The following is a 12,046-nucleotide window of genomic DNA, read 5'->3' as shown; positions in this document are numbered from 1 at the left end:
GATAATAGTGCCCCACATGCTGGTGTAAAAAGCTATCTGCAATGTCAAACAAGAGTATAAACACACAAACACCCTGCCTACTTGTCTGCAGTAAGAATAAAACTCTACTTCTCTAATAACTCAGTACTTTATGCAAGTGCAACAGCACAAGTCTGACTTTCACAAGACTGAAGGTCAATGTATAGTGGATGACATCATAAGGGCATGTTAGAAGGTCTGCACGAAATGGATGTGTAGCCAAGTGCAACTATCAATCCATGGGATTGAAGCGGTAACTGTAGGATGCAAACTTCTGCTTTTCAAGCTAGATACACACACACACAGACACACACACACACACACACACACACACACATGGACACACACACGCACACACACACGCACACACACACACACACACACACACACACACACACACACACACACACACACACACACACACACACACACTTTGATATTTGATTTATACACAAAGACACACCTGGGAAAGGCTAGCACAGGTTTGTTAGCTATACCCCCTTCTGCCAAGACTATAAGGTAGTACAAGTTGGCACCAGCCACTACTTATCAGATACTTTTAAGGCCTTTACCAAAGGGTGCCCAATCTTACTTTGTAATGCTACTATTAATCCAAATGGTAAGTGTGGTCATAACTTTCAAGGCTATTTAGGAGTGTCCTGTACAGTGTCACCAAATAAATATGCAAGTACTCTAACAGCTTTAATATCTCTAAACAAATCAGCCACAATTAAAAGGTTTTACTATATTTGATAATAAATAATAAAAGAACAAGGCAATACTCAAACAACACAATAATTACAGAGTTCAAAATCACAGGAAATATTTTAAAACAACATTACAGGACAGTCTCAAATAAATACAGAAAACATCTAAACTAATTTTTACTATATTCCTATCTATATCTAAAAGATACTATGCCCTAAATAACTTACTTACAGAGCAAGGCAAATGCAGATGAGTGGATGTTCTTACTTGGTCCAAGACAAAACACAAAGTGCCCCCTGTCCCTCTCTGACAGAGTTCTTAAATTAATATCACATACTACTTTGTCACCTGCCTTCAGTTCACAGGCTAACAGAAACTAACATAATTTTAACATCTCTATGTGAGAAGTACATATCTCTCAGAAGTTTGCAGAACTTGGAATTCATATAACAATAAACACTTTTACATTTGTGTTTCAAGACAATAGAAAAACCTTTGCTCTAGACATTGTGTCTGTTTCACTGAAACTAAGAGATAATCTAATTGTAAAATAATTTCAACTTATTTTCTTGATGCTTTGCAACTTAACTCTGTATGTTCCAGCTTCTACTATTAAAACATACATTTGTACAGGTATATAGATTTTATACATTTCTGTTCTTTTCCAGTAGGGTACACTGTGGTTACATTTTGAAGCTCAGTAAAAAGCATACAGTTCTCTTAAATTTGTCGAACAAGCAGACAAATCATATTACTATTCACATATGACATATGATTATTTATAAAATTCCAGATAGCTGGACTGCCAGTATTTCCCTGGTGTCACAATGTGATAGTGCAATGAAATTAATTTTTTGTAGTACATGTTACTATGTATTGACCTACTGCAGTGGGGAATTGCACAGATTTACCACAGCATTGTACCATCATTTGCTATTACTGTGCATTGGTGCAAGATGTGAAAATCTGCTCAAACACAAAGGTCAAAAAGTGAAGAGATCCATTACTTTTTCAGCTACATATGTGTGTTGTGTGATTCTATTTTTAGACCATATGAAAAGTATTAAAATGGGGTAGATATGAAGCGGTGAAATGAAAAGCAAGCAGAGGGAAAATAATACAGGAATGTGTAGGAGTGAGGTATGGAAGAACCATACCTATCCATTTCTTCAATGATAAAAATTGATAATATATGCAGAATATTAACTGCATTTGGATCGTCACATCCACAAAGAGGAGGGACAACAATGTAATCTTGTTGAAACAATTAGACTGAATCAAGGGTGTCATGAATGAAATGGAGATCTATGTACTGAATGATTTTTTTTTTTTTTATTCTGGTACATGTCCCCAATTTTTTTAATTCAATAAGAGAGGAACGCTGGGTAAGGGATGTAGGTATGTCTGGGTCAGGTATGTTGAGTAGGTGAGGAAGTAAATGCAAACAATACAAACAAGACAAGAGGCAGGAATGGTGAAGGACACAAAAGTTGGGGGACACCATGTTTGGGGTGAGGGAGCTGACAAAACAGGGTCATGGACATCAAGCTTAGAGAGAGTGAGAATTGACTCCTTACCCACTGGACTGTCATCACTTTCCCCTTACACTACTGCGAACTGGAATTCTTGACATGTCCTTTCTATCTGATTTAGGTGTACATCAGTGGTGTATTGCATAACCCTATGCACCATCCCTGGCAACTCCCTGTGGGTGATGAAATGACCACCTCTGCCACTTCTGCGGGAGGGCACTACTGCATCAGCTATGGGGCAGTACTACACGAGAGCACAGGTAGTGCAGAAGCAACAGAGGCAGGGCTTCCAGGTTGGGTCTCGGATGTGCTAGACACTGGTGCTGGAGCTGGTGGAGCAGGGAGAGGCTGACACACTTGGGCTGGCTTGCCTTGCTGTGCTATTTAGCATTTAATGATGCGGTACAAATTGATGACATGGAGAGATTTTCATGACACATAATAGAAAATAAAATAATGGTTGGGGTGAGAGAAAAAAGACATAAAACTAGTACCATCGTATGTGACATACAATGCATTAACACAATTAAATAACTCTTTTATCTGAAGTATTACATTTAAGTATACATACTAACAGATACATACTATACTACAGATTGCTGAAAGTAATCCTTGAAATGTGCATATATTGCACATATGTGTGTTCCAATTATACAGATTACAGTTAACATCAGAGCATTTGTGCCACTGGTATAGAGTTGCTAAGGTAATGTAAATATTATTGAAGAAATAATCATGGTATTTGATCCCACAACCTCAGACTATAATCTAATTTTGTACTCCTGCAATAGGTTTATACTACCGACTAATGCATGCATACTTGTTTTTATAGTTGGTGTATGCAGTCCCAATTTGATACAACTGTATAAAAGACCAAAACAATTACATTTAACTTTTAAAGCTACAACAACACTTCTCTAGTGCTGTGTAAATACCATTTGCTTCCCTCAGTCTCTCCAATTGAGCAACATGAGCCTGATGATTGAACTCATGTTTGTTGGTAGCTGAGGAAAGAATAGAAAAGAACAGGAGAGCATTATGCATGTCAGACTTACCAATATTTAACTTTCTAAGTCTTACAAGTACTCTCTTATTGTCATACTTACACAGATGTGGGATGTCCGCAGTGTCAAACGCATGCAACCAATGGTGGATAATATCATTTTTTCTCCTGTGTAGGTCATTAAAATGATACCTGCATTGCTCTCCAGTGTGTGGGAGAACAATGGCAATGGATACAGCTTGGGCCATGCTATTCCATGCCTCAGACTTCTACTATTGGAGTCCTGGACACCCCATCTCTGTGTCCTAAACTTGACACCTTCCCCTACAGCACCAGTCATGTCTACCAGCCAAACTAGAGCAATGGAAAATTATGCTTTCCTGACAGTTCTAGTTATTGTATTTACTGGTAGTTCCCAAACCTGGGCAATGATGCCAACCATGTTTGTGTGATGTTAAGCAGAGAGCAGCAGTGGCAAGTAGGGAGACATTAACTAATTGAAACTGGAAGGTTATTCTGATACTTGGCTTTAGTTTGACGTGTGTCTCCTGATGTAGCCTGGAAATATATATTGGAAATTCAAAGGTAAATGTTGGCTGAGTTAAGTTTGCAGACATGCACTAGGGGTATAAATGTAATGATCTAACACTTTTTTGTCTTTATACACTGAGGAAAATTGATTTTTACAGTGTGGTATTCAAACCTAGTCATGATGGCAAAACCGTTTCTTCCACAGTGCTGATTTTCCATCTTTAGCAAGAAGAAGTGTTGGCCAGATAGAGTCAGGCATCATACATAAATACAGGTGACAGCATTATTCCTGACTCTGTCTGAGCAGCACTTCTTCTGTAGCAAGGATGGAAAATTCTGATATCTGGACTTGCATGGTCTTCACACATGTATATGTGCAGCCTTACAAAGGTTACTGGCTATAGATCCAGTTGTGTATGTGTCTTAGGTAAATGTGAAGGCCATACAAGTCCAGATAGCAGAATTATACTTACAAAAATATAGTAGATAGGATACCCTCAGTTATAAATCTGAAAACACAATAATGTTATCTCATCCCTCATATACATAATTCACATCAGTTCCACTATCTGAAATGGTATAAGTGAAAGTGAATATAATGGGAAGTAGAACAACAGTAAAAGTGTATGGAATATCCATTGGAACCAGGACCATGTGTACAACAGGCCTACACCTAACACCTGTTGCCACAAGAATGCCAAAATAACACTTGTCTATTTTTCAATTTATTGCTATAAACTGCACTATTACAACAGTATAACAAGGTTGCACACCCTGTACTAGAACACTGGACCATCTGTAATCTAGCTCTACACTTATACCTGCTGCCACAGGACTAGTTGTATGACATTTCCATAATTTCCTACTCATTCTTAAGTTCTCTGTGTTAACTGCCAAACAATTCCACATAGTATATTTGCATAGTGCCGGACATAATTAAATGAACATATTCATTTTCAGTTATTGACTGTCTGAGTCCTGTCTGCTGGTGTTTTGCAGTTGTTCTGTCTGCTTCCTGGGTGGGCCAATAGTCCAGGTCTGTGCACTGCCACGCTTGACATAAAAGAGATAAGCACAGCCAAACCTGACATTCATTCCTCCATTTCCCATGTTTGTGCTAAACCTGACATTGCTCAAACAATGCCCCTTCCCCAAAAAAAGAAGAAGAAAAAAAAAACAAAAAAAACAAAAAAACAAAAGGGAAAAGTAGTTGAAATGGGTAATAACAATCTATGATATGCACATTACAAAATGTTAGTACACATAACATGTTTTACATAGGTCTGGATTTGAACTCTCACTCCAATGAGCCTTCAGAACAAAGTAAGGATGCCTTTTTCCTCTTTGCCATGCAAACAGCTTTACAAAACAGAACTGAATTAATTCTGCATACAGCCAACTGCAGCATCATCTACAGTAAGGTGAAACAATACAGCTGTTATTTGTACATTTATTATTATTAGATGTATTGCTCTAAGTGTTCACACAACCAACTATGAGTATTGCTTGCAAATATGCAGATCTGCCTTCCCTCTTTTTGTTTGTCTTCTTTAATCTGACCAGTAATCTGAGACATGCAGTATGTAAACCATTCTATATCACTGCCCTTAAAATGTGTGAGGATATTAAGAGGCAATAATATAATATGCAGTTGCTAGCAAATGAAGGGGAGGTTGGATGTTAATGAACAGAACCTGTGAATTGCGTGTTGCTTACTTAGATTTCCAACTTTGACAAAATGTTAATACTTTGCAAGTCTAACCTGACACACCTACTGAATGTAGGGCAGCCTGCAGTGTAGTTGTGTTTTCTTTCTCCAAACCAGAAATCATTCACATTTTCAACCCTTAAAAACAAACACTGAGGGAGTGCATGCACTATGTTTACATTGGCTACAGGGAGCCAAGTATTTGGGATTCAGCAATTTTAATGAGTTCACACCTGATTTGCATATTCACCATGCTGACAGCCCTAAATCTATGCCATAAAAAGGCATCCGTGTAGATAGGGAAACTGAAAGTGAGGAGACTGGTTTATGTGGAGAGCACAGAAAAAAGAATATTGCTTTGGGATTTATCTGCACAGAGGAGAAGGTATGTTTGCATTTTGTCACCTACATTCTGAATATGCTGGAATGCAATTAAGAAAAATCAGTATAATAGTTTTATATATATACATATTGATTAGCATTATACTTTTATCTGTATGCATTAATTAGACGTGTACTGATGGCATAGGCATGTTTGCCAGGGCATTTCACAGGTATACATGATTGGCAATACCTTAAAATGGAATGCTCTGTGTTAAATCTGTAGACATGTTTCAGGGACAATTCATTTTAGAGCACTTTTAGCATTTCAAAGATGGTTTGTTAGCAAAATGTGTCATTTGTCTGTTTTTTTGGGGGGGGCAACATTGCATTTCTGTTATGCCACAAACAAGGATATGCGCTATTGTTACTTTATTTTTTTTTCATCCAGCCTATTGTTTCTATTCCAGATCTCTAGATGGTTTTATGTTGCTTCAGTGGGTAATACTGAAAAGCTACCTTTTATGTTTTATCTGGGAGCAGTTTTGTAATGACCTGATACTTATGTGTATTATCCTTCTGTTGTCTTTTAGTTCACCTAATACTATGCTACCCAGGTGTCTCAATCCTCAAAGACCACCCTTCACTAACCCTGAAAATCAGGTCATTGTTTACACTTTTAGGTAATATGGCACCTTCCTGCTTGGGAAGGGATGTGAAGATATGTCACGCAGAATGCAGATTTGGCAGCAGATTGTCATAGACGTTAATGCAGTGGGTGGCCACAGCAGGAAATATGACCAGGGGTGCCGCAGGGCCACTGACATGGGAAAGAGCAGCTGCAGTGGGCCATGACTGGATAAGCATCTGGGAGGGGGCCTGCTACAGAGCCACCACAAACACCAAATGGAAAGTTCCTGTCCACTGTCAAGGATCTAGACAGCTTCCAGAAAAGTGCAGAACAGCGTTTCCTTGACATTGGTGCTACTGTTTCAGGGCCAGCAAGCATGTCACAGGAAATGCTTCCAGATAGGCTTTTGTATCTCAATTGTTGAATACTGTTGTATAGTGAAACCATTTAAATCAATACATTACTTTGTTTCACAAGAAATTTTGTTTTTTGTGGGGGGATTGAAGATGTGTCGTCCAAGTTCTTGTAGAAAGTATGGTTAATGGACATATAAAGGGGCAAAAGTTACTGTTAATTGTGATGATGTCCTTACCTTTTGATTAACTTCTTCCAGGATCATGTGGCATGCACAGTATACCATCATTTTTATGTCAGTACTGATGAGGAATTCAAAGAAATATTTTAGAGTGTGATGTTGATGTCAGGACTGTTGCATGTATTGCTGTATTGTCTAATAATGGCAGCACTGTTATTTTGTTAGCAGATATTGGAGTATAGTAGTTTAGGTATTAATTTTTCATGTGTTTGTTGCTTATTATCACAGGTGATCTTGACAGTGGAAATGTGGGACATCTACCACCTGATGTTAAAGTATTTCCAGTCCCTGATGATAATGGTGGGCAAAAAGAGGCACAGACAGGGGGTGCAGAGGTTGAATTTGACATGAGGTTGACATACAGCCATCCCTGAAATTCCATCAGACACAACCAGTAGGCCTACACCTACACATTCCAGTGAACCCTCAAATATTAGACAGGTGGAGGGTGAGACAATCGATCAGGGAAGTGCTGTTACTGTGGCTTCAGTGCCTCTTGATAATGGTTGTAGCCAAACTGTGGGTTAACTGCCATGCAGGAAGGTTGTTATGGTTGCTTGGAGGAGGTCTGTTGTTCATCCTCCACCTGATATGGGTGTCTCTTCCTGTGCCACCTAATGTATGTTTAGGGCCATCATGAAGGCACAGACAAATTCCCATAGGTGCTCCAGAGAAATACTTAAGGTTGTAGACATGGCACAGGCTGACATAAGTGACTACCTCCACCATGTTGCTGATTCAATGGATCAGATGAAGGACACATGGGAGCAAGCAGTGTCTGTGATGGAATGACTGCTGGGAGGTTGATGCCATCTTCATGGGTGTAGGTCAGCCACATCATCTGCTATAAGTCAATGTGACTGTGCCCGATCACGCTCTCATAGTGGCAGTGCCTCCACTGCTCTGCCAGTGGTTGAGCTGTCCACATCCATACATGGCAGGCCATAGGGTTGTGGCTTTGGGCATACTCATGAGTGGAGCTCATCCAACAGACATCTCATGTTTAGGTAACATTAGTCCATCTGACCATGGGCGTGGACATACCAGTGCAACTCTTGGAAGAGCCATTTAACAATGATGAACTGCTACCTCTACCATGCATGGCTCACACCTGTCTAACACAGTAAGACATAGAGCTAGCACAGAGGTTGGCTGTGTTCATGTAGGCACTCACACACCAATTTCATCTGGAGGATCCCTACAGGCACACACAACAATTACATGGTTCAGTCGTGCAGCTTAAAACTCATTTTATCTCACTGGTCATTTGTTGCTTTATTCAACTGTCAGCCTGCTTCTCTATCTTACCCAGACACGCTCACTGACCTTTTGTGTCAGCCTAGGCTTTCAGCCCCACCAACATCCTGTGAAATTGATGATAACAGTACTATATCTCTGTTTTATATATTTTGGACTCAGGGATACGTAAGCTTTTTGTCTGATGCTCAGGGTGCAGAGCTGACTTAGTGTTTAGTATATTACATTTGTTGTGTTGAACTGATAATTGAACCTTTGACTTATGTTTGTCTTAGAAAGTTAGTTAGTTGATAGCATCCAAATTTTACAACTTTATTGCGAATGCTCTTGTGAGGGTTGTGAAGTCTGAAACTGCAAAGTTTATCATTACTTTCTACCTAATCTCCTTAATGATTTTCCAGCACAAATGTATGGTGCTAAACTGAGGGCATACATTGACCATCATTACTTTTGAGAGGTATGACAGTGTAAATCTTTGATGCCTGAGGCTTACTACTTAATAATGGACACATATTAATCAAATAAGTCTCTGCTGTTACATGTTAAGGTAATTTCTGTACAAATCTCCGACCTTTTAATTTCTTACGCTACCAACTAACAAAATGCAAGGATATGCCAGTCATTCATATTATTACACAATACACTCCTGGTTCAAGACTTACCTTCTAAACTCAGCAGTTGTAATGGTTTTTGTTCAGGGCTGACTCTGTCTCATAAAAGCAGTACACATCCAATACATGGGTAGGTAAATGTTGTGAGCATTGCCTGGCATCAATGTTACTGTATGGATGTGTGTAGGATAAAGGTTTTAGGCCCTTAGGTGGTGAGTGAGTGAGCTTTGCATTATATCTTAGCTAAACCAAGGGCATATTGTGCATGCCTACTTCAGCTTACACTGACCGTAGCTGCTGCTTCTCCCAATGACTTCTCACCTGTGTGTGGCTGTGGTGACCTTGGCAATGGTGATGGGATGTGTGCCCCTTCCCCTTGCTGATCCTGTTGAACCTATTTTCTCAGCAAGATGTTGTGTAGCATGGCACAAACTGTGAATATCTCAGTACATGTCCATGGATTGTACTGCAGAGCTCCACCAGATGTATCTAGGCACTGGAACCATGACTTCAGCAGCCCAAACACATGCTCTATGATATTTCTAGTTTGAGAGTGTGCTTCATTATGGTGGTCTTCAGTGTGTGTGTGCGTTTCTGATGGGTGTCATCAGCCACAGTTCCAGTGCATAGCCTGTATCCCCCAGTAAATGATCATGTGGAATAACCTCCCTAGTGAACATGTGATACAGTTGGGAGGTGTCATATATGTGAGTCATGGTAACTGCCAGAGTTGCCAGCACACACATTCAGGATGATTCCATTGGCATTACACACAACTTGGCAGTTAATAGAGCAGAAGCCTTTTCTATTAATGTAGAGCCTTCCCTTTTCCCTGGTGGGGGGCTTAAATTGTATATGTGTGCAATCTATGGTGGCCAGTACTTCAGGGTAGTGTGCTAAAGGGGAGAACTCCTGCAAATTTCTGTCCCTATCCTCAAGAGTAAGGGGAAATATATATGCGGTCACTAACATATTGGAAAATAGCATTCAAGAACAAATGGAGTATCCTGGATGCTGTTGCCTGTAACACTCCCAGCATGTTCTCTGTAGGTCTCTGAAAGGTACCATGTAGCTAAGATTCAAAGTGCTACACACACCTTTGTCTCTGCTGCGGTGGGTTCCCATTTATTTGCCCTGGCTCTGAGTTGAGGATGACAGAAGTTGCAGAGTTCTTGAGTGTGTCTCTTTTTGCATTGTAGCATTTTACAATTTCTACACCATGTAGATTGTGATAAGTTAAACAGGGTCTAAAAACTCTTCTTCTTGGCCTTGGTCTATCACCAGCAACAGCAGCATAGACTTCAGCTTGTTGCACATACAGATGCATTAAAGTAACAGCAGCCCCTAACATTCTGTCCATGCTTCCCATGTAGCTTAGTTTCTGTGGTGGTATTCTAATAGACTTTGGAATTTGCAAGGAAAACCAGCACCGAGTCTACACGGTTGCTTTATAGCTTCTTGTATAGCTCCTCCATCTTGGATTGGTTGATTAGCAATACAATTCAGCTGCTTATGTTGTAATTTGCATGCTATGGTGTTTACCTTGTTTGCACAGCTCTACATACTCTTACTGAATCCAAAACAGTGGTCTACCATGTGCGCTCCTTGACGTAATGCACACACAGTGTAAACAGAATGTAGGCTTTATTGAATCTGGCTTTCTTTTCTTGTTATGAGTCTGCAAGCATCTTCATATTTTTGCAGTTTCTGTATGACAGACATGGTGACTGAATTAATTAATTAGCTGACTTGATATGCTATAAAAATCCCATTAAGAATTGCTTAGGACTATATTAGTAAAGGCAAAAAGAAGTCAGTGTGGAAACTTCCCTATCTCTCCCCATTTGTTTATTAGCATCAGAGTATGTGAAGGGATGTTTGGAATGTTAGACTTTTCTTCCTGATTCAGAATTTTTTTTTTTGTTTTGATTTTTAAATATTTTACCATATCAGTACTGCATGTTACTGTGTATGGCACTCAAATCAAGTGCAGAAGTTCTTTCTTCATTCCATGATTATTGGAAAAAAATAATAACAGTAAAGCATCTGTGTTTATATCCCCAATACATTGATTTCATTGTACTTTTATCATGGTAATGAACATGAGCTGTTGAATTTGCTGTTATTTAATTTTTTCCCATGCTGATACTTTCTGCCTCCATACCTCATTTATTAAAAACAATATCCCTTCTCTGAACCTATCCCATTAGTCAGTGGATGACTTATAACATGAAAGATAAGAACTTGGTATCGGGGTGTCCTTGTGTTGACAGCTAACATCCTGTCAGAGAACACATGTACTGTACATAAGGTATAAGAAATTATATATATATATATATATATATATATATATATATGTATGGGTCTACTGCTTTTCATCGAATACCACATATTAGAAAAAGAGTAGTAGACCGCTCAGTTCCGCAAAAGTGCACTTATTCGAAAGTGCACTTTCTCAAACTCAGCTTCTACGAATGGATCACACCACAGTGGAGGACAGCAGGAAAACATGCTATGTCCTCCACTGTGGTGCTGTAGTTATGGACCTTAGGATTAGGGCGCGGGTCATGGTAAGGGGATAGCCCTACTAGCTATCCCCTTACCGTGACCCGTGCCCTAACCTTAAGGTCTATGACTACCGCACCACAGTGGAGGACAGGCTATCCTCCACTGTGGTGCGGTAGTCATGAACCTTAGGGTTAGGGCGCGGGTCATGGTAAGGGGATAGCTAGTAGGGTTTTCCTCTTTTCATGACCAGCGCCCTAACCCTAAGGTCCGTAACTACTGCACTAAACATCAGTATGTAGCCCGTTCGCTGAAGTGGGTTTCACGAAAGTGCACTTTCGATTAAGTGCACTTTCGCATAACCCAGGGTCTACTGTGTGAGTTCGAAGAAGTGTATTTTCGAACTTATACAGTAGACCCATATATATATATATATATATATATATATATATATATATATATATATATATATATATATATATATATGTATATATATACACACACACACACACACACACATACTCCCACATTGTCTCTCTCTTCCACGACCCTTACCCCATGCAGAGTGGAAAGCTGCCAGATTATTATTAATTCCATTCAATTTTCTCCACTGTGTCTTTGTACCC

This window comes from Protopterus annectens, chromosome 5.part0 (assembly GCF_019279795.1).
Source record: "Protopterus annectens isolate FY-2018-M chromosome 5.part0, PAN1.0, whole genome shotgun sequence".
In the NCBI taxonomy this organism is placed as follows: domain Eukaryota; kingdom Metazoa; phylum Chordata; order Ceratodontiformes; family Protopteridae; genus Protopterus; species Protopterus annectens.
This window is presented reverse-complemented; position numbering follows the sequence as displayed.